At 36.5% G+C, this 23,487-nt stretch overlaps 1 protein-coding gene and 1 long non-coding RNA gene across 7 annotated transcripts in view; one reads left to right on the forward strand and one right to left on the reverse strand.

The window, feature by feature from the left end:
* Positions 1-14,504, reverse strand: part of LOC145661134 (uncharacterized) — a 535,905-nt gene extending 521,401 nt beyond the window's left edge. Inside the window, exon 1 of the long non-coding RNA XR_014126882.1 lies at positions 14,184-14,504. This is a non-coding gene — a long non-coding RNA (uncharacterized LOC145661134). The remainder of the gene's footprint in view (positions 1-14,183) is intronic.
* LOC145661112 (extracellular matrix organizing protein FRAS1-like) overlaps positions 1-23,487 on the forward strand; it is a 3,375,101-nt gene that overhangs the window by 1,826,807 nt on the left and 1,524,807 nt on the right. The gene's annotated exons all lie outside the window — the stretch shown is intronic.

Raw genomic sequence — 23,487 nt, forward strand, 5'->3', positions numbered from 1 at the left:
CACAAAACCGTTGAGTATGTCCAACTCCATCACATTTGTAACATGTTATTTGATTACATTTCACAGTTGCAATCCCGACACTTGTTTTTGAGATGTAGAGTGTATTTGATGTTGTTCAAAAATGTTCGGTATATTCATAGCAGGTGGCATTGTTTTAAGTGATGAATAATATTTTCTATATTTTACAAAATGATCGTAAGTTTGCGGTATGGTCACCAATTCAGAAGCTGAAGATGGTATGGCTTCCCCAAAACAATTTTTATATATTTCTGGTAAAACTAGACTGGTTACAATATTACAAGTTTTTTTTCACTGTACGTCATACCAAGAACATTGGCAGCACTGATTTTCTCTTGTAAAAAGGTTCCAAGTTCTTCTCCTACTTTCATTAACCGGTAGAAGAATTTTCATACATACTATGTACGACCTACATTAGAGATATATTTACACAACAAATTTGTGCAAATTTCCTCCCAATCATTACAACGGGTAAGGAAAGAATGAAAGGTTCTGTTAAATTTACCCCTAGTTTGGGTTAAACATGCTACCAAAATAGCTTCCAATTCTAAGTCGTACCTTATTATCAACTCATCTAACCTATCCAGAAAGACGAAGCAAGAATAGCTATCTTTGCCATCACCGATAGGTTAATGACTTAATCTGTTGTTCCAATGAACGAAAAACACTTTGTCCTAGTAATTTATCAAAATTGCATTGAATAGCAGGACATGCCATATTGGTCTGCATCAAGTTCGTCTGTGCCAATGAAGGCGGAACTCTTCGTTCGTTATCAATGTACTCTTTACATTGTCTTTCATTTTCATTCCTATAAGACGCAGTTCGTTCATTTTTCATGAACTGACCCTACCTAACTTGTACATTGGGAGTGCTTTTATTTTTATATTTTGAAAAATAAATGTTACGTTGATGTACACCTGAACCTTGGCCAAGATTACTTTGGCCTACAGACTGTACATTCACACCACGTCGCATCGGAACCTTAGTCCAAGATACCTTTGATTGGCCTACATAAGGTTCACCTGCACTGCTAATATTACCACAATGCGGACATGGGTACCTAATTCTCTGTGAAAAATATTTACTTTTAAGAGGCTGTCTCGGAGCTTGTACATTTTGTTCAGAACAGTATTGTTCTCTATATGTGTGTGCATTTAATTCTGTACAATATAACCCACTCGTTCCTTGTGCTGTTTGTTCAGCACGAAATGGCTCCAGTGAACCTTGTTCATGTAATTCAACACGATGTGGCTCTCTGAAAACCGGTACGTTCGGATAACCCATACCATCTTCATTTTCACTTTTAACGCTTTGGTTAATTTATTTTTATTACTTTGACTACTCTCTGTATTAATTACCTCTTCATTATCAGATTCATACGATGTTAAGTTATAATCAGTCATGTTCTACTATTACAAAAATATCTAAGGTGCTCATTACTTTCAATGATTTTTACCTACGGTCACACGATATATCATCAAGAAGACAACTGTGTTTTATGCTTGCCTTCCGTGATGGATATGGATTTAGCAGCCTTATAAATTATGTAACATGCATGGCTTCCAGTAAATTCTGTAAATTTGATGGAAGCCAGCACAGTTCATATAATTATATACCGTGCGAGGTATAATACGAGATTTGAAACTCAACATAATTTATTAACAAGTAAAAGAATGATTTTTTTCTGACACGTTGAAAAACAAATAGTCTGTTGGTGCCTATCAACATCAAGTAATATATATTAATGAAGTTCCGAAATAGTAATTTAGATAACGTATCCTTTGAATAATTCTTAACCATAAATTTCCCTTATTCTTAATAACACTTGAAATAAAATAAGAAGGTGAGCGCAAATGATTCATATGCAAATAGCCTCGTGACAGTTACAATACTATGGGAGGTTAATAAGACTAAATATATAGTTTTAAATGAGGCATTTTTATGTCGGAATGGTATTGTCTGTCAGGAAAGTAAATCTACAACCATTTTTCGATTCCGACATTCCTGCGCTCGATCCGTGGAGAGTATGAGAATTAAATCAATCAAATGTTCACTGAGGGGCAAGAAGAAAAGTCTAATCTGAATAAGACATTGCAGAGGGGCACAAGCTGTGAATACGAATAGTGCATAGTGTAAATAAAGGACGACACCGAAAGAGAAAGCCAAAAAAGCTGCTAAACTTAGAAAAAAGAACAAAAATTGTCGAAGTGGGAACATAAAACACAAATACAACAAATACGCCAACAGCTAAACGTTTACCACGCCATGATCTATGTGTAGTGGGTAAGGTGCTGGCTTACAAATGCAAAGGACGCCAGTTCGAATCCCCGGCAAGGACATTTTAAAAAAAATTAATAATACATACAGCTCATGAGAGATAGTAAAAGAGGTCGTATTTAGTCTTTCGTAGCAATTATTATTGGTAATATTTAGTACTGATAATACTTTTTATCCTTGCGTATTGCTTTTATTATTGTCTTAATTTCGAAAGAGAAGAATATCCGAGCAAATGCCACCAAAATTCCTCTTATTTTGAATGTAAACGCCATTTGCAATTAGTAAAGAATAAAAATTGAACGTTCCGACGTAGCTGCAAAAAGAAAAATGAACATGGAAGTGGAGGGGTTCGAACCCATACTCATGGTTATTAAAAATACAATCTCTACATGCCTTACACCTCTCGACCACGTTTCTACGTTAGCAAATAATAGGCTTGTGTTTAGTTAGGCAGGTCAATACGTTTTGCAAAGAGGTCCGGCTTAGCTCTGACGCAGCACAGGTGCGAAAAGGGAGCAAAACAATTTTTCTCTCTTCCTCTGTGTGTCTATTTATCTATCTACCTGTATATATAACGCTATTTGAGAATGCCATAACCACCCTAATTTTCAGCGGATTGAGACGAAACTTCGCACAAACATTTACTGTTGAAATATCTTGATGAGTTCTTTAACCAGAATAATCAGTTGAAAATGTTCAAAATGGCGGCCCTTCAAACTTTAAGAAGTTCCAAGGGAACCAAATTTCTCCCATAAATAGGTATTCAGAAAGTTTGAGTAACTTTTCCTCTTTTTTTGAAATATTTGTGTGCAGGGACTTATCTTTTGTTGAAATATTTGACCCTATTAATGGCTTAAACAAGGTTCACGTCCTTTCGCTACGGTCAGGCTTTTTTTTTTTGCAGGTGAGGGGGATATTTTCCTATCAGAACAAGATGATTATTATTGGTGATATAAAATTACACATTGAAAGTGAAGTAACTTGTCAAACGTGTTATTTGAAGGATTAATATAATAAATGTGCTTTCCCCTAACACAGAGAACTGTAAGTCATGTATTTCGAGGTCGGGAGCGTGTATGCCGAGGAGTGTTATTTGATTTGCTTTTTAGTAACACATTGCATTGCAAATAAAGGTAGGCAACATTAGTGGTAAGTAAAACAATAATAATAATAATAATAATAATAATAATAATAATAATAATATTAGGTGCTGTTTGTGGCAAGGCAATATCTTCCTCAATTCTTCTTCAACGTAATGATTGTAACGCCATATCTCCCTTAGAAACAAAATATTAGCAATTTATATCGAGAGAACGGACTGTCCTCTTGTTACTAAGGGAGACAAATACCATCCCGCAATAAGTGTCTCTTTCCCATTAAACGTTACAAGGAAAGAAAACCGAGAAGCAAAAATATCTGGTTTCAACTTTAAGAAGGATGATTTCGAAAAGTTATACGTGGAACTGCACAAAATAAACTGGGGCTGTCTTTCGCAAATGAATGATATCAATAATGTGCTATCCATCTTTTACAACATAATTAATAATGCATTTAGCATGTGTATTCCCGGTAAGAAACATGTTAATGGAAATTATCCGAGCTGGTTCACTTATAGTATAATTAGAAAAATACAGTCCAAATCATATCATCATAAAAAATGGAAAAGTGGAATAACTGCAAGCCTATATCGTCGTGAAAAATTTCATGAGTTACGTAAACAGATAAAGACCGACATATCAATTGCGTATAAAACATTCATTCAGAATCTGAACTTTCTATTCATAATAATCCGGGTCAACTTTGGAGTTTTGTCAAAAGCAAAACTAAGCATATGTCATCAGCCTCCTCTACTTACAATGGGAAAGAACTAAATAAGGACAGTGAGATTGCTCAGGCCTTCGCGCATTACTTTCAATCTGTTTATAACAATGTCTCAGTAAAATATGACGTAGACAGTTTTATATCTAACAAGACGGAACGCATTAGCCTGTTGGACAACTTTCAACGGGGAGAAATACAACTGCGAGAAAGGCACTCAAACCAAAAGCGTCATGTGGACCGGATGGTATTCCTCCGTATGTTGTCAAAGGCTGTATTAATATATTCAAGCATCCGCTCCATACTGTATTCATTATGTCCATAAGAACAGGCACTTTTCTGGACTTATGGAAAGAAAGTTTAGTGTGTCCAGTGCCAAAGTCTGGAAGTAAAAGCGAAATACAAAACTTCAGACCTATAGATATATTATCTCCTTTTGCCAAAATTTTTGAGAGTATTTTATATACACGAATCCTGAATCACGTAAAGCCAGTTATATGTATGCATCAACATGGCTTCTTACACAATAGGTCTACTGCAACAAACCTAGCAGTTGTAACAAATTTTATAGCAACGGAGTTAGACAAAGGCGGCCAGGTAGACGTTATTTACACCGATTTCAGTAAGGCATTCAATGTCGTGGATCATGATGTTCTAATGGCGAAATTAGCAAGCCTAAACTTTTCAAAGTCGGCAATAGAATATATTGTATCGTATTTATGTAACCGGAAACAATCTATTTTATACAAGGGGCATGTCACCGAAAAGTTTGTTACTCTGTCTGCGGTTTTTCAAGGATCTCATCTGGGTCCTCTGCTATTTCTCCTACTTATTAATGAAATTCCACTTTTTATTGAAAACTCTGAGATTCTCAGATTCGCTGATGATCTCAAATTATATTCTAGAATTAATTCAGCTGAAGACTGCATACAACTACAAGACCTACAGCGAGTTCAAACATGGTGCGATGACAACAGATTAGTAATAAATGTATCCAAGTGTAAATCTCTGTTTTTTTACGAGAAAAAGAAATCCTATCACTTTTGACTATACACTGAAGAAAACTAAATTGTCTAAACCAAGTACAGTTAAAGATTTAGGCGTTATTTTTGATCCTGAACTAAATTTCAATCAACCCATAGATATGATAACAAACAGCGCATATAGAAACTTAGGTTTAATTTACAGAATAGGGCAAGATTTCTCCAGTGAGACAACGTTTACAACACTTTACTTTACATATGTTAGATCAAAATTAGAATATTGTTCTACTATATGGACCCCAATAATAAAAAATACTCTCAAGAAATAGAAAACATCCAAACAAAATTTTTGAAAATGCTTGCATACAAACAAAATAATTATTGTACCAAATATTTTTCCTACAATGATCTAGTAAACAACTTTAATTTTCAAACTCTAGAAAAAAGAAGATGGATGTTGGACTTGCTTTCTTATACAAGTAAATTAATAATAAGATTGACTGTATGGAGTTGGTCTCGAAAATATCATTGCGGATTCCCACTTGCAAAACCAGAGTAGAAAATACAGGGACATTTTATTGTGCAAAAGCCAGGAGCAATCAATATATTATACAAATTCCCTATGTGGAGGCTGTGTAAATTATACAATGATATTGTAAATAAGCTTGGTAAAGTGGATGTATTTAGTCTTTCAGAAAACAGGTTCAGATTATATGTGAAACAAGAAATTTTCTGTAGAAATAATTAGGAAATTTATATATGTAACATTTGTCGAGGAATTTGAAGCTTAAAATATACAATACGATAATCATGCCTGTTGTTCTGTATGGCTGCGAAACATGGTCACTTACTCTGAGGGAAGAACATAGACTGAAAGTATTTGAGAACAAGATCCTGAGACGAATATTCGGACCCAAGAGGAACGGGAATGGGGAATGGCGGAAGATTCATAACGAGGAACTACATAATTTATATGGTCTACCCAACATTGTTAGGGTCGTCAAGTCTAGGAGGTTTAGGTGGGCGGGTCATGTAGCTAGAATGGAAGAAAGTAGAAACGCTTTCAAAGTCTTGACTGGAACACCAATCGGAAAACGACCATTAGGAAGACCTAGGCTTAGATGGGAGGACAATATTAAGATGGATATCGCAGAGATTGGAATACAAAGTAAAAACTGGATGCAGTTAGCTAAGGATAGAAGTCAGTGGAGAGCTTTTGTGAACGCGGCATTGAACCTCCGGGTTCCATAGGCCATAGAGTTAGTTAGTTTTAGTTTTTATATATGTAACATTTGCTGATGTATACAACACTGTAATTGGGTATTAAGCCTGTTGTGTTGTATATTAAATAAATAAATAAATAAAATAAATAAATAAATAAATAAAATAAATAAATAAAATGAATAAATTGTAGAGTGATGGGAGCAACGTTGGACAGTATGCACTCATAGTACTCAGAAAAATAAGCGATTTCAATGCAAAATGAACGAAGAGTCATTGTCATGGGGAGTCATGGGGCCACGGCAGAGCCCTCTATAGGCAAAATGTCGATAACTTATATCGAGAGAACAGGAGATGATAGTGGGATGGGACCAATGTTGGACACCGTGGACCCATAAGGCGCATCGAAAAAATTAGGTGGGGGGGCTAGCCAGCCTTACTTATATCCACATAATAATATAACATTATATTGTCGAAATACACACACGAGTTAGCTAGTAATATTTCACATTATTATTATTACTATTATTATTATTATTATTATTATCAACAGCGTCTTTTCATTACGTGTGCATGTTTGACATGAAACCAAAGAGAAGATCCATCATTCGTAGAAAGAATAAGAGTAGCCAGTTACTTTAACTGTGAAGGACGACGAAAAATACGAAAAGAGTGACTACCTATAGCGAAAACAAGCAATACTTTCTCTCAAATGGATAAAATATCAACCGGAGATAGATTCGAACTCGCATGGACGGCGCGAAAAGCCAGTGCTTTGTCCACTTTTTTAAACTGACTCACCGAACGTGTTTCAGTAATTTACTTATTGCTAATTTTACTTGCTTCACTCGTTTAACTTGCTTTTTCTAATAACTTATAACGACAAGGACACGAACCCAGAAACATCGAGAACATTTAAAAATTATAAATGCTCTCCCGCCGGGAATCGAACACGGGACACCATACACCAAATGCGCACATGCTAGCAACTAGGCCAGAGGGGAGGGCACCGCTCAGTCCCTGTGTCGTTAGGGGTTACGACCACTGTATTGCCAGCTATCACTTTTCTGGGTTGTATACTATGATCACATGTTCCTTTTTTGCTGGAAGAGTTAAAACTACATTCTATGTAATACATGAGGAATTTAGACCTACATGCTCTTCATATAGTGTAATAAGGGTCATGCTGGGAATCAGAAAAAGAACATTCCTTGGACAACGGAAACTATTGGCATCAGAAATATTTGTCTACGTGGCATGCGCAGTAGTATAATTCAGAATAGTTACTGTTTAGTTCAGTAAACGAAGAAAGGGGTATAAAAAGGCAAATATGTCGCGATCAACGGGATCGACCAGAGTTTACAGAGGCGGAAGCAGATGTGTAGTAATACAACAACTTGGTTAAATTGATTATTCGCTCTGTATCATGTAGTAGATCATATCACAACTTTACGGGAGAGCAGAGAAAGACTTACTAACGCTATCATATAATAAGCTTTAGTAACACAATCATATAGACATAAATGAATGAAACTGTGAGTACTACAACTTGGATTGAACGAAAGCCGTTTAGATATTCAGTGGTTTGCAGTGTTGTATAAGACACAATACAGTTCTTCATACCTCAGCTTTCAGTAGCTAGATACATGCAATTTCTGGTTAGACACTGAAACTCCTGTCGGATTTTAATACATGACGTATTGCAGGATACAAAATGCTTTGCATTACTTGTTTGTTTGTAGACAGCTACTAGCTTAGTATTCTGAATCGTTGTGTATAAACTAGGGATGGAAATTCCGGAATTTTTACTTTCCACACTCCCGAAAGTAAAACCGGACAAATTCCGGAATTCGGAAAATTCCGGAATTTAGAAATTTCTGATTTCGTTAACATTCTGGAATTTAAAAAAATCCGGATTTTTTCGAAATCCGCAGTTTTCTCAATTCCGGAATTTTCTAAATTCCGGATTCTTTCCGAGTTCCGGAATTCTTGTGAATTAAGGAGTTTAACTGAATTCCATAATTTTAAGAAAATCCGAAAAGTGAAAATTCCGCTCCGAAAAATGAATTTATTTTGGTTAATATGAATCGTATTGGAAATAAGTCTTTGACCAGGTAATGGCGACTGCATTGAAAGAAGTGGAGAGTGTGAGAATTCAATATGTCATACTTGTAGTTTCGTGTGGAGAGAAAAACAAACTTTTGAACCAACGGTTTAAGAACAACTCAAGTTATTAATGTAAACTTTGCCAACATCATAAAAGAAATACGAAAGACATTTTGAATCGAAGAAATATAACATACAAGTTTGCAAGCGGAGACAAAGAAACATAACGTAACCAGACTAAAGACGAAGCGTTTATCGCGTAGCGATCGTGGTTCAGTGGTCAAGGTGCTTGTGCGAATCCACGTCGCATTTTTTTTTTACTTTAGGATTTTTGAAGGCGATTGATCGGCGATTACACACGTTTTATTATATTCAGATATTTGAGTACTCGGATGTTTCAATACTTGAACTATCAAATATTCAGGAATAATAATAGTAATAATAATAAACTAATAAGAATTATTACTATCTCGTAGAAGATTAAAAGCTAGGAGCTAATTATCACTCAGGTCATACTATTACAAACAGAAACGTGACATTTGGAAAGAATATTTCGGTTTGGTTTAATGTTGCCCACGACAAGAGGAATTTCTCATCTCGTTTCTAAAACAAACAAAATAACATTTTACATTCGAGACGGGACAAGGCTAACTCAAAATTTTCGTCTCGCTTTGGAGATGAGAATCGAGGCGAGACGAAAAGTATGGTAAACATTTCCCGTCTTGTCTTGATTCTCGAAATAGTGTATGTCCATTCTTTAAGTAACAATTGCTCTGTAGACTAAATCTCATAGGCTATTTAGTTACATTGTATTTCAGAGCTCATTGAATTATGGTCTGTGTAGGTATTTTTCTAGCAAAGCTTTTATATTTACCTCTGCATATCCTGAAAATTAGTTTATTATATGCCTTACTGTTGCGTGATATTCAGTTAATTTTATTACAGTTATTTTCCTTAAAACATACAGTAGAATACTTCCTACATGAAATTTTAGTGGAAAGCACTTGTTTAAAAAGTAGGTAGTTGCAGAAGTGTCTTGAAGGTACGGAACCCTTTCCCCGAAATCTCCTCTTTTAAGTATGTTTTACCAAATTTTAAGGCAAGGTTAAATTTTTTATGCCGTTATTATTATTATTATTATTATTATTATTATTATTATTATTATTATTATTATTATTATTATTATTATTATTATTATATCAACACCGTGTATAATCTTTAAAAGATATGCGGTTTGTATCTGAATAGTAAAAGCTAATTGACTGTCGATCTCATTCGTCGAGAAGTCTTCAAGAGGCAAGGACATCGGTCACGTTCTGGGTTTGAGTTCCGAAGGGGTAAGTATTCGAGCTCGAGCCAAAAATTGTTAGAAGTTATAGGCTTCAGCCAAACATGTTCAAAACAGCTGGGACCGGGTTTAGGCTTCTCAACGGCTCGAGCGGCTCGGCTTATAGTTCATTCACTACCGAACCGAACCGAGAAGTGAGCCGAGCCAACAGCTCACCCAACCGAGCCGATTTGAGCCATCGGCTTAATTGAACTGAGTCGAACCGTGCCGATGAACTAGTTTCGACTTAGCTGGCTCGAACCGGTTCACATGAGCCGAGTAGGTGATCCATCCCAACCGAGAAAGCTCGAGCCATCGGCTAAATTGAGCCGAGCCGATGGCTTGTTCCAACTGAGCCGGCTCAGGTCATCGGCTCATTTGGGCCGAGCTGACGGCTCATCCGAACCGAGCCGACTCGAGCTGTTCGTTCAGTTGATACGAGCGGAGCCGGTTGATATCACTACCCGGGTTGGTCTTCTGCTTGGGCTCAAGAATCCAACCACGCAGGTCTCAGCCTTGATTTTAAGAACTACAGTATATACTTATATTGGTGATTACGACATTTGAGGCTGTCTCGTAATAATAATACTAAAAAACTCTTATTCTCTCGTTATCTAGACAAGACGAGATACACTAAAATTGCCCCACGAGATGCACTAAAATTACGAGACGAGACGCACCCCTGTGGTGAGCAACACTAAAAGTATTCCACATTACTGCTTACATTTCTCAGGGCTTTCGCTTTCTAGTCTAATCAGGCCATTATTTCAAAACAAGTTAAAACGAACTCGAAATTGGACCTCGAAAACAGCGACTTGGCTCGGAACTCAACTCAAGAAAATTACCTTTGACTCGACTCGAATTGAACTCGAGTCGAGTCGAATTTTGGCTCGACTCGTGCTCATCCCTATTTGTATTTTATGTTTCCACTTCAACAACTTCTACTCTTTTTTCTCCGTTTACCTGCTGTTTCTGGATTTCTCTGTCGGTGTCATCCTTTATTTACACCATGCACTATTCTTATTCCCAGCTTGTGACCCGCTTCAATGTCTTATTCAGTTTAGAATTTTCTCCTTACCTTGACTACACATGTGATTGATTTAATTCTCACTTTCCGCGCAGGACCGATGAAAAATAATAATAATAATAATAATAATAATAATAATAATAATAATAATAATAATTATTATTATTATTATTATTATTATTATTATTATTATTATCACTATTATTATTATTATTATTATACTTTTGAACTTGCACGGCAAAATTACTGTATAATACGATATCATTTCTGTAATTTTACTCCATTGTATGTTATTTAGTTTATTAATGGGCGCTAAATTGTCTCCAGATCATCGAATAAATTAACTTCGGCATGCACAAGTGAAATGTTACTAGGGTGTAATTAGAACTTTTAATTAACCATGGTTTTGTGTACATCAGGATTATGGCTTAGGGGAACAACTAGGGTTACTGAAAAGTTATCAGTTACATTTAATTTGAGTTACAATTTGCATTTACATGTATTGCTGGAACCAAAACTTTGACATTAACATTAACATTATAAAGACTACAAAAAAATCGTCTTTTGAAAACATTCTTGCACCATAAAACAAAATTATGAGTAATTTTAAAATATTTTACATTTTAGCTACGTTATTTGCACTATATTTAGAATATGATTCAGCAATTTATTTAAGTTGGCAACACTACTTAAAATAATGGAACTGCGACTTGTAATTAAAACCACCAAAAACTATTGTTGTAATGTTATAGAAGCAAACTAAAGCAACAACCATTATAAAGCTAACACAAATACGTTATTTTAAGCAGTATAACAATCACTATCCATGTAATTGCTATCTCTGAAACGGTTTGAAATAACAATTCTTGTAAATGACATTATGATAACTTAAGTCTTTTGGAAGCATCTACATGGGACGTGATATGTCAGCGCGTTTTAGAAGTAAAATCTTTAGAAAAAGTTAAATTTTCCATTTCTGGTAACTTTGATCCTTCGTTCATTCGAAATACATTATACCACGACCATAGTATTTGACGCTAAGATACAAATGATGCGCATTGCACCGTCTATGCCATTTGAGTTATTAGAGATCTCTAAAATGTTGATGTTTGTGATACTGTATTGTCCTTTGTTACACTGACTAATGTACACCGTATGTGGTATTGTGGTTTTATTTAATATCTAAATTAGAAATAGGTAATTCCTTACATAGTGCAATTAGAAAAAATTGAACCTTATTTTGCGTTGCCAACACTGGTTGTTTATCTAGTCGTATCGCAGAGTATCTGGAAGAATTGTCCCTTCGATATTTCACACAACATGGTACAAATTTTCAGCATTTTAAATTATTCCCACTCACACTTCACCGAAACAAATTTTGAGTAAAGGCAAAATAGCTGTCAATATTCGAGACGAGACCGAGACTTTCGAGACTGACCAATATCTCGTCTCGATTTATAGAGGCCTGTCTCGGTCTCGGTCTCGTCTCGATATGTAAAAGCCCGTCTCGATTTCGGTCTCGTCTCGGTATTTAAAAGTCCGTCTCGGTCTCGGTACCATCCCTACTAGCGTTTCGTGAAGGCGGGTGAGATTTTTGTTGCAAAATTTGATTACTATTTCATAACACTGATGCTAATAAAATTATTTTATAATAATAGGGCTACGTTTTCGAAAAGTAATGCTTGAAGCACACCTCATGTTGTGTTAACTTTATATTTTCTGCAAGTCTTTGTAATTGGTTGTTTTTTGAGTCAAGAATTTATTGACGAAAGGTAATATTTGGGGCGTTTAGAGCACAATAGATCCACATCCATTTTCAATAAATTTCAGTTTTTTTCAGCAAATGAATTCTATTTCAAAACGTAATACTTCGCAGTCAAGAATCCAAAATAAATGTAACTAAAACCATGCGAAAAGGCGTGGGATAGTTTCATATGATAACCGCTAATAGGGGCGTCAGTGGAGCAGGAGGGCAATCGCTCCCATCTGCACCCTGCATTTCAGATTTTGGGGACAGTAAGACAGTTTTAGAAATCTTTTGATAAGCAAAGTCCAACAGAATAAGCATGTGGTCCTTACACCGAATAAATACGAAGAACATACAGATGATTAAAACTGAGAAGTTGCTTAGGTCCAATTTCCTGAATTTTAAGCAGGCCCGAAACTCGAAAGTAGAGCCACCTTTGAAATCCTTGGGTAAAAAAAAATATACAAGATAGCAATATAGGCCTATAGCTCCTTACGGCCAATGGAAATGGATTATAACTTCCGTATTTATTCGGATTATAACTATCAAAATCCGTATTTATTCGGTGAAAGGACTTCAATTTTTAAATGTTGGACTTTGCTAAGCGAAAGGTTTCTAAATCTGCATTACTGCCCCAAAAATCTGAAATTCAGGGAAGAAGACGGATGACTTCTAAACAAACGCCCATGTCTAGCGGCAATCATACAAAATTCTAGATTCCTTTTTTTCATGTAGTTTTTCTTTCTTTCATCTCGGATTCGTGGTTGTGAAAATATGACATTTTACGTCGGTGTATTCTTTTGGACACATTCTGCTATTATTTAACGTAATTATGCATCATTGACTATGACATTCGGAGTTTGACTTGCTAATCATTCCCACGCTGCAGAATACGCAATACAAGTATAATGTTAATATCTTAAATTTATGAGCAAGGAGGGGGAAAATAGCCCTCCCCATTCCGTCAACGCCCTTGTCTAGCGGTTATCCTATGAAACTCTAGTCCACACGCTTTCATGTGATTTTTGTTTCATTTATTTCATACCCTATGCTACGAAGATATTACGTTTGCTGAGCAAAAGTGAACCTTTCTGAAAATTGACTTGGATCCCTTGTGCTCTAAATGTTGAGTTGGAGCCAAATTTATCCTGCAACCTAAGGTTGTTCGAAACACATAAAATTAGTTGGTTTAGTTTGATTGATTACATCTTGCATCAGTAGCAAGGCAATATGAGACAGGACTTTTTGTTTAAAGTGGGATCCGAACCACTAATTTTGAAATTTTACATGGGATCGCAGTCAAAATCTATACAGCAAATTCCGACGTCTCGTGTCTCTATCCTCAAAATTTAATGTTAAAAGACTGAATATTGCACCCTGTAGCGTGGTACATACATACATACAGACGAACAAATTGAGATCAAATTGTCCCAGACCTTGACGTTCAGCACTAACGTTATAATAAGTATCACACTTTAATGGTTAGTTACACGAGCGACTGCCATACCTTGCGTTTCTCGCCTGGTCTCTTCATACAAGCTATGCCAAGTTGCAAGTAAAGTTTCAAAGAAAATTTAGAACTATGGTGGGGAAGAGGTACGAAATAAAATTTTCATAATATAATGAAAAATATATTATTGATACAAAATTAATTTTTACCTGAAGTTTCCAGTTGCATCTCAGCCACACCACTGACGTTAGATTCATCAGAAGCAATTTTCGGATCAACATTTTTACCATTTGTTTGGATTTCCATATTTTACCATGCATTGCATTTTTCATAATGATTTTCGTTCTTTGAACTAAACCACCCATTTCTTTCTTACACGTTTTGCAACAAGCTCGTATGATCGTTTACTCATCTGATGGAGTTTGAGTTACTCTAATAAATTTGCGCCAAATTATGTCCTTTTTTCTTCCCGTATAACTCATGTTAAAGGATTCCATGTTGTACGGAGACTGGGAACGAACATGTACTGTACAAACGAATGCCTGCGATATTTTAATTTCAGAAGCTCAACTTAGCAAATAATCTGTTGTTTGTTTTCAGATTACAACACAAAAGTTTGTTTCCGTGATAATTGTTTTATTTATTTTTAATATCAGTTCTACAAGTAGTCCAACCTTCGACTACGACACTTTCTAGCAAGTTAACTGAGAAGCATTTAAAGAATACAATATACGTTAAAAATAAGGGGGAAAAGAGACAAAATAAATTGCAGATCACCACATTGACCTGCCGTAGCCACGAGAAATCAAAACATCCACATGGGAAGAAAATAGTCTCCTGATTGGGAAGCACTTTTGAACAGTTCTCTTGCTCTGAAAGATTTTTTTAACAAAAATAAAATAAAATGCAAATAGACATATGTTTAAGACAAGTCTTCAAAATACACGTGTTTAAAACAAAATGTTTAAAACGTAAACAAAATTTGTTTTAAACAAAATCAATTGTTTAAAACAAGTTTTAATCATTTGTTTTAAATATTTTGTTTTAAACAAAACAACCATGGAAGTTAGTAAATTTGGGTCGAAGCCCAAACTAGCAAAAACTTGACCTAATTACATGGACCTTCAATTGTGTTACATGGGGGCGCGGTGGCTCAGTGGTAGAGCGTTCACCTCCGGTGCTTGGGGTCCCTGCTTCGATCCCAGCTCGCGCCGTGTGGACTTTGTGGTGGACAAACACCGTGCTCGTGGGTTTTCTCGGGGATCTCCCGTTTCCTCCCACTTTCTTCATTCCACCATTTTACTCATCTCTCATCATCACCGTCTCCTTTAGCCTAACCGGCATAACCGTGGGACGTAAAACTTAAAGATTTCATTTCATTTTTTTTTCAATTGTGTCCCCTGCAAAGTTAATAAATGAAGTGACAATTCACAGCAACTAGGTAACTAAGAAAATGTTAAGCTAAGTCAATTGAAAGTAACGACAATCTTCTGAACAAGGCATTTGCCAACTTGATCACAACTTGGGGACCTTGGGGGGAGGCTTCTCCTTTCTCTCCCTTTCTCCCTGCTGAGACAAGACTTAGCTTTTTCGGCCCTCCTGAATAAGTCATAATCCCCCAAGAAAAACTTCCTGGGTACACCCCTGTATGATTATTTAATTATGTTTGTCACTATTTTATTTGTCAGTTTCGTTTCTATGCAGTTTGGATCGTACGCACTGTTGGTGTTACGAAGTTTGGATCGTACGCAGTGTGGATCCTATGCAGTTTTGTTCCTACGCAGTTTTGTTCCTACGCAGTTTTGACGCTACGCAGTTTCGGTCGTATACAGTTTTGATCCTACTCCGGTTTTTCCCTATATAACTTCAAAAAAATATTATTACTTAATATTCTGTGATTATAAAATAATAGGTTTTTTTTTTTTGTTTGATCATATGACCTTACCTGTTTTGGATCCTATGCCGTTTTCAGCTTGGATCGTACGCAGTTTGGATCGTATGCAGTATGGATTCTACGCAGTGTGGATTCTATGCAGTGTGGATGCTACTCAGTGTAGATCCTACGCATGTAACCCTCAGGAATCACGTCCCAAACGTTGTCGGTGTTGTTTTGAAGCACCCTGTATTTACTATTTAATCTTTATTACTGAAAAAAATGTATTCTAGTTTTTCAGTGCTATCTTCTGTTAAACAATATAAATGTGCACATAGCATAAATCACCGCGAAGACCCTAATACTATTACTGTAGCCAGGCACGTAGCCAGGATTTCGTGAAGGGGGGTCTGTGACATGAAATACTGTGATCATCACACCAAGGGTTCGATCATTCTAAACTATTTTACTGGAACATATATTGGTTCGTTTAGCCAGGATTTCGTAATGGGGGGGGGGGTTATGAAATTCAAAAGGCTCAGGAGCTTGATCAATGTAAACTACTTTACTATCAACATATATTGGTTTGTTAGGACAATAAAATGAGAATATATTGATAAGTATTCTAATAACAAACTATGAAGAAACCTCGAGTAATAAAAGAATAAAAAGATTGAAAAAGATTATACAATATTTACGTTCCTTTCTTTGTTCATTCAAATATAACAATTTTTCCTTTCATTATGATCTCAACTATTATGAAAAGTACATACAGTACTCAATAATGTCTTGTAAAATATTTTACAATATTTGCGTTCCTGTTTCTGTTGAATCAAATGCTAATAGAACTCCTTTTCCATATAAATTTTTGTTTTTATTATTCCGTCAACTATTGTCGGTTCCAAATGACAGGTTAAAGGAGCAGTAGAAAATTGTTTTTGGAATAACATGTTTGATTCTGCAAGGATGCGATGAGGAAAAATTATGATAAAAAGTGTCCACGCTGTTACTCAACGGTACTATGGTTTCGGAAGCTTGCAATCTCCCTGACTAGTAGCAGAAATTCTGAGAATTCTGTAACTTTTCTAGAAATTTCTAATTCCCTGACTCTTCCAGGATATCTCGATCACCTCGCTACCATGTACTGCAAGTAATACGAATCTCCTCATAAGAAAAAGTAAGCAAAACCTTCCTGTACATTTTTTAATTTTTTAGCATTGATCCTTCTCTTTCTCATTTCATTTTCTTTCATCCTTAATTTTTATCATTTCTGGTCTCAAAGGGGAGGTCCAGACCTCCCAGACCCCCTTTGGCTACGTGTCTGCTGTAGCACAAGACACTTTTTTAAAGTTTTTTCTTTCTTTTTTTAAAAAAATCTTCGGTCGTACCCAATAACTGACACCTGCTGAACCATAGCCGACGGTGGTGACAGTTTGTCTTAGTTCTAGACAGCTAGCACTGCAACAAAAGATAAGAAAACATTTCCTTCTCAGAGACAGTCATTTGCGATAATAATTCCAGACTGGTTGTGCACGGTCAGAGAGAATATATTGGAAAGTAGAAATTATATATTCACTAATGTTTTTTTCCTTTTGCTTGTTAACACTAATGAAGAGTGGCAGCTCTTGAGGAAAGTCACTAGTAAAAAGTACTTTTATTTAAAAATTACAAGCAAGGGGAAGCAACGAAAACGTACACAGGGATGAGCCCTGGAGATCCAGACCTCAAGAAATTTCAACTTTTCCGTAAATTTAGTCTGATTTTAGGGGTAATTTACAAATTTAATATAATTTTGCCTCGTATTAAATTTTACTTAACAATCACCAGATACAGCTCAGAGGCCATTTTATACTGGATATATAACAACAACATTAACAATGAAAAAGATTTGGGAAGGTATCGGCCAGGGCCTGTTCAGTAGGTACCATCCCGGCATTTGCAAGTTAGGACTGAGGAAAACCCTGGAAAACTCCAGTCAGGATGGTGGGCAGCGGGAATCGAACCCACGACCTCCCAAATGCAAAGCCAACGCTCTACCACTTGAGTTACTTACCCTCCCAAAATAAATTCCTGCGTAGGTCCCTGGGAAGTAGGATCTAAGCCTCGTACAGGTTCAGAATGCTGTATACAATAATTACTACTTTAAGCAAACTTTCTTCTCTTACCTTGTCAAGAAAAATTTTAATTCTTTTCAGTTGTGACATATTAACCGAGTGTTTACTGGTAACGACCAAAGACATTTTTGGTAGAAGATAGATTTTGTCGGAAATTGTCTGAGAGGAAAAATTAGGGGGTCAATCGATTCTGTATGACCTAAGGAGTGTTCTAAGTTGGTTTCATTACTTGCTGATGAGTAGTTTCCGAGATATTTAAGATTAAAGTGTAAGTTTTTTTTGTCGGAAATTGTCAGAGAGGGACAATTAAGGTGTCATTCATTCAGTAGGACCCAAAGAGTGTTTTAAAGGTGGTCTCATCACTTGCTGGTGAGTAGTTACCGAGATATTTAAGATTAAAGTGTAAGGGCGGGTTTTGTCGGAAATTCTTTGAGAGGGGCTATTAAGGTCCCAATCGAGTCAATAGAGCATAAGTAGTGTTTTAAAGTTGGTCTCATCATTTGCTGATGTCAGGGGCGGATCCAGGACGGACTTCTGGAGGGGAGCGGTGGGTTGTACAGTCAGCGACAGTAGAAAATGGAGGTTGGATACATAAGAAATGATAGCTTTTTCCAGTAGCAGAATAGTTTCACTCGATGTCTGATAGTTGGACAACCAACATGACAGCAAATACGTGCCCGAAAACATAACATGCCAGGATATTCCTCCACTCGGAGGAAAAAGTATTACTATCTGAGAGCATCATTTAGAGAAACAACCACGAGATAAATCTGCAGAAATTCCATTCACATTAAGTTCAAAGAGATAGGAATTAATGCAAAGAAAACGAAAACAATAATACGCTTCATGCAGAAACCGAAAAAGTACGGATAGCTAAACAAAATGAGAAAAGAAGGAAAGGAAAGAGCAAAAGATATGGGAATAAATTAAATTTTAACACTTAAGGATAAAGAGTTTGCGTCTTTCCCGCTGCCCCCATCTTGGGTTTTCTTCCTTCATAGGATAAATCTCTTTCAGTATCAAACGCGAACATCATTTAGTGTTGAATTCCTTGAAAAAAAATTAACTCAGTTTAGGCGGAGACTCGAACCCCAGACCCTTAGAATGACAGTCTCACGCGGTACCCATTTACCTACACAGGCTCTATCTACTACGTTTATAAATCTGCTATTACCCGCGCTGTTATCAAACGTGTTAAATGAGCCATTGTCGGTGAGCCACCCAAGTTTCATTTGAAGTTTAAATTTTATTTACCTCACTTAGCCATCTATGTGTAGCAGTCCCTTTGCTTTCATAAAAAGCATTTGTTCTGTAGATTAAAATCAAGAATGAATTAATCTGTACTCTTGTGAGCTTACTGGTGCACCAACATATCTATCTATCTATCTATCTATCTATCTATCTATCTATCTATCTATCTATCTATCTATCTATATATATATATATATATATATATATATATATATATATATACAGGGTGGGCCATTTTAATCAATCCACGGAAATATCTGAAAAATGATAAAACATAGAAGAAATGTTTGAAGTACACGTTATATATTGCTAAGGGGGAAAACCAATTCCGTCAAAAGTACTCCTCTCCGCCGCCCGTAAATGGGGGTAACGGAGGGTAACTCTGAAATGTCAAATGGGAACATGGGTCGAGTAATACCTCGTTCGAAAGGTCTTGTAAAACTAAGTAACACTGTACTAAAAGATGTTTCATATGGAGCACCAGTTTCAAAATGGCCGCCATGATATAGTTCGGAAACTCCAGTGCCCGCAGTATGAAACCCATGGAAGGTAAATGAAAAATTGAAATGAAATCTTTGAGTTTTACGTCCCACGGTTATGCCGATTAGGCTAAAGGAGACGGTGATTATGAGAAATGAATGAAATGGTGGAATGAAGAAAGTGGGAGGAAACGGGAGAACCCCGAGAAAATCAACGCACACGGTGTTTGTCCACCACTAATTTCACTTGGTGCGAGCTGAGATCGAACTAAGGACGCCATGCATTAGAGGTGAACGCTCTACCACTGAGCCACCGCGGCCCGACCAAGGATAGATGCAGTTACGAAGAAGAGACCTTATCAAATTATAAAAAATCTTCCCCAGGGGAGAGAAAAGTTTTAAAATTTCCTTCTTGCGCTTCAACCTATGATTGAAGTAAGGAAGATTATTATTATTATTATTATTATTATTATTATTATTATTATTATTATTATTATTATTATTATTATTATTATTTTATCGAGAATGTACTTCTGGGTTTCCTCCTAAAAAAATACACACACTATTTCCAACTATAAATATCCTACTTTTTACAAATTTGTCTAATTCAATATTGGTTTAAATAGTAGTAGTTTTCAAGCTACATATATGAGTTCTTTGACTAACTGAATAGTGCACGCCCCTTCTGGCTCACTCGCCACTATTTAACATTAAAAATTTCAGATGCCTCGATATATTTGCATAAGTTTATTATTTTTAAAATAAACATTACGTAAAAGGTCTATTCAAATTGATATCAAGTTTTTCTGACATTTGTATATTACGCATACCTTTCTTCATTTGCATTACTCACATTACCCCAGAGAACGAACAAAGTTTAGAGTTCTCGTTTGCACTTCTCTTATATAAGCAAATATACGAGGAACAAATTTACCATTATTGACGATGCGGAGGGGAGGAGATTTTCTGGACTAGGAAGGAATGTGTGCGGGTACAGAGCAGAGATCTGCACGGGTCGGAATTTTCAGCCTGGGCCCGGCCCGTGAATTTACAATGTGAGGCCCGACCCGAGTCCGAAATATGTCTTAACATTTAGGCCCGAGCCCGGACTGAGCTCCGTGATAATCAAATGAGCCCGAAATAAGCCCGAATCACAGAAACTTAATTATTAATGCAAGATTGTATTTTTATTTACAGCAATTCGAGGTTTGATTTTGCAGTTGTGTTTTAAAAGTCCTTCAGAAAGGACGGTGCAATTTGTGTTTTACTCTATATTTACAAAGTTAGGCCTGAAAAAGTCCAAGAAATATGGTTGTATATTTAAAAATTCACAACCCGAACCCAGGGGCGTCATTTAGGGGGGCAAGGAGGGGCATTTGCCCCCCTGAGTTTGAGATTTATATGGATTTTATCAATAGAATAGTAGTAAGTCAGTGAAAAACGCGAAATTTTACATATATCAAGGGGTCTTGCCCCCCAAGCCAAATCTGAAATGACGCTACTGCCCGAACCCCTCCCGGGCCCGAAGTGATACATGCTTTGTAGGCCCGTGCACGTGCAGACCTCTAGTGCAGAGGCGTTTCAAGTGGTGGGCGACTGCCCACGGCCTTGCATCTTTAGGGACCTCGCAAAGACCAACGAGCCTAAATCGATTTGGCTCTCACTTTTGTGGATGCAACAATAGAAACAAGTATGAATTCGGACTTACTTACAGAAAAACCATACATAAGGCTTCAAACTAACTTTTCATCTATTCGTATATATTAGATCGCTAGCATACGCGACAGGCGGCGAGTTTATTTTAAGATTGCAATAATGAATGTGTATAAGTCTTTATCGTTGGGATGAATTGTTTTCGATAAATTTTATTGTAATTAGCAATTTTTAAAAAAGGGGCAGAAAAAGGGGGCAGGAAGGACTCGTAAACCTTACTCGCCTTGCTGTGCAGATGGTATGGTCAAAATCAATACTGGATAGTGAAAGTGTAAGTGTAAAGGCTAATATGGAACAGAGGATCAAAAGAGAACTTCTTCAGAAGGGAGTTGGGAGGGGAGGGGAGGAGAGTACAATGCTGTGACACTTGAAATGCGTCTTGATCTGTATACTTCAAGAAACTTTTCTTATTAGATTACGCAATTTCTAGTTTCTTACTCCGATTACTCAAAGTATTCAAATGTTCTCGGAGGGAGTGACCGCCCCTCCCTTTAATCCGTCCGTGGTGTCATTCAGTTTTGCTTTTTGCTACTAATTCAAAATGCTTTCCGAAACAAGTTGTCTTCTTGTGACTGCAGGGGGTGGAAGAAACAAACAAACCGTGAAAGGAAGAAAGAAGTGGTTTTAGGCTCTTCCAGTCCAGACCATTCTAACCACTGAGAAGTGAGAATCACATTAAAAGCAGCTAGAACAGATGGTCAGCCCTCTCCCCTCTGCAGCATACTTTTTATTCTCTGTTGCCAAACTTACTGAAGAATATATTGCAATTAATCTAACGCATGTAACGTAAATTGGAAACCGTGGTTGGATTTATATGGGTCTAGTGTATTTGTATTAAACATTTCAAGTCATTACCTGCAATACTTTGTTAGAAATTACCATATTAAAATTTACATGTTTTCAAATGGGAACTTAGAAACATAAGCGAAGAGGTAGAAGATCCCCTTAATAGGCGAATAGAAGGGACCCGAATCCATGACGTCAGGACCCCATTCCTTAAGCTTCGTAGCCTGGGCCAAACTTTTGACATTACTACTGCACTCAGGGGCAGTGGTTAGGGATGGGCACGAGCGAGTTCGAGCGAGTTTTTTTTTGAAACTTGATTCGACTCGAAACAGACATCTTTTAGCTCGACTCGAGAACTCGACTCGACTCAGGGGACCCGGACCTTTCCAACGCTACCACTCGCGTCCAGCAACTCCATGTCTAACATTGTCGTCCTGACGTAGGAGAATCGACTCCATGCTTTTTTCATAATTATTCTCCAAATGGATTTGTATACAAGGTAGTTTGGCAAGTTTAGCAGCAGGTCTAAAATAAGCCTCTTGAGAGTGACTCTTATTTGTTAAAGAATACATAACGATCGCTTTTGGCTGTCTAAGCGGCTTGGTAAAAAAAAAAAACAGCGTAGCATAACCACAAAAAGGTGTTTCTCTTATATGTTAAAAATAAAAGCACATAAAGTAAAGTCAAATCTTGGTAAGGTGAGTGTCGGGGGACGCCGAATTCTACTTTGCCCCGGGCAACGAAATTTCTAGCTACGGCTCTAACCTCCAACACATCGATCTTTCAGAGTCTCATCCCTTACCTACAACAACGTAGTTTGATTAACCTGTTATACAAAACGTTTGGAAAAAACCTGTGAGTCTGACTTATTGATAGCTATGCAATATATTGACAGAGTGCTAGTCTTCAGTTTAGCGACGAAGTTGCCCTTAGGCGAATATCATGTTGCTCTCTACTTTTGTCTGTGCCTTGTAAATCGTAACATTGTGTTTAAAGGCAAACAGAAACAAGGTCAGCTGTTTAGTTGTTTGTAGAACAACTTGATAAGACGTTTGTGTCTTTTACACAAATACTTTTTGCCAGATTGCTGTTTGAAGCCTTTTTGCATTATACACTATAAAACAACATATCCAGATTCAGAGAAATACACAGAAAGTTTAAAGAAGGGTGAAAAATATCTTTATTATTCAGATGCTTTATTATTATTATTATTATTATTATTATTATTATTATTATTATTATTATTATTATTATTATTATTTTCTTGAGTACAGAGATACAAAGAACAAGAGCTCCG

This window comes from Thermobia domestica, chromosome 1, assembly GCF_964235325.1.
Source record: "Thermobia domestica chromosome 1, izTheDome1.hap1.1, whole genome shotgun sequence".
NCBI lineage: Eukaryota > Metazoa > Arthropoda > Insecta > Zygentoma > Lepismatidae > Thermobia > Thermobia domestica.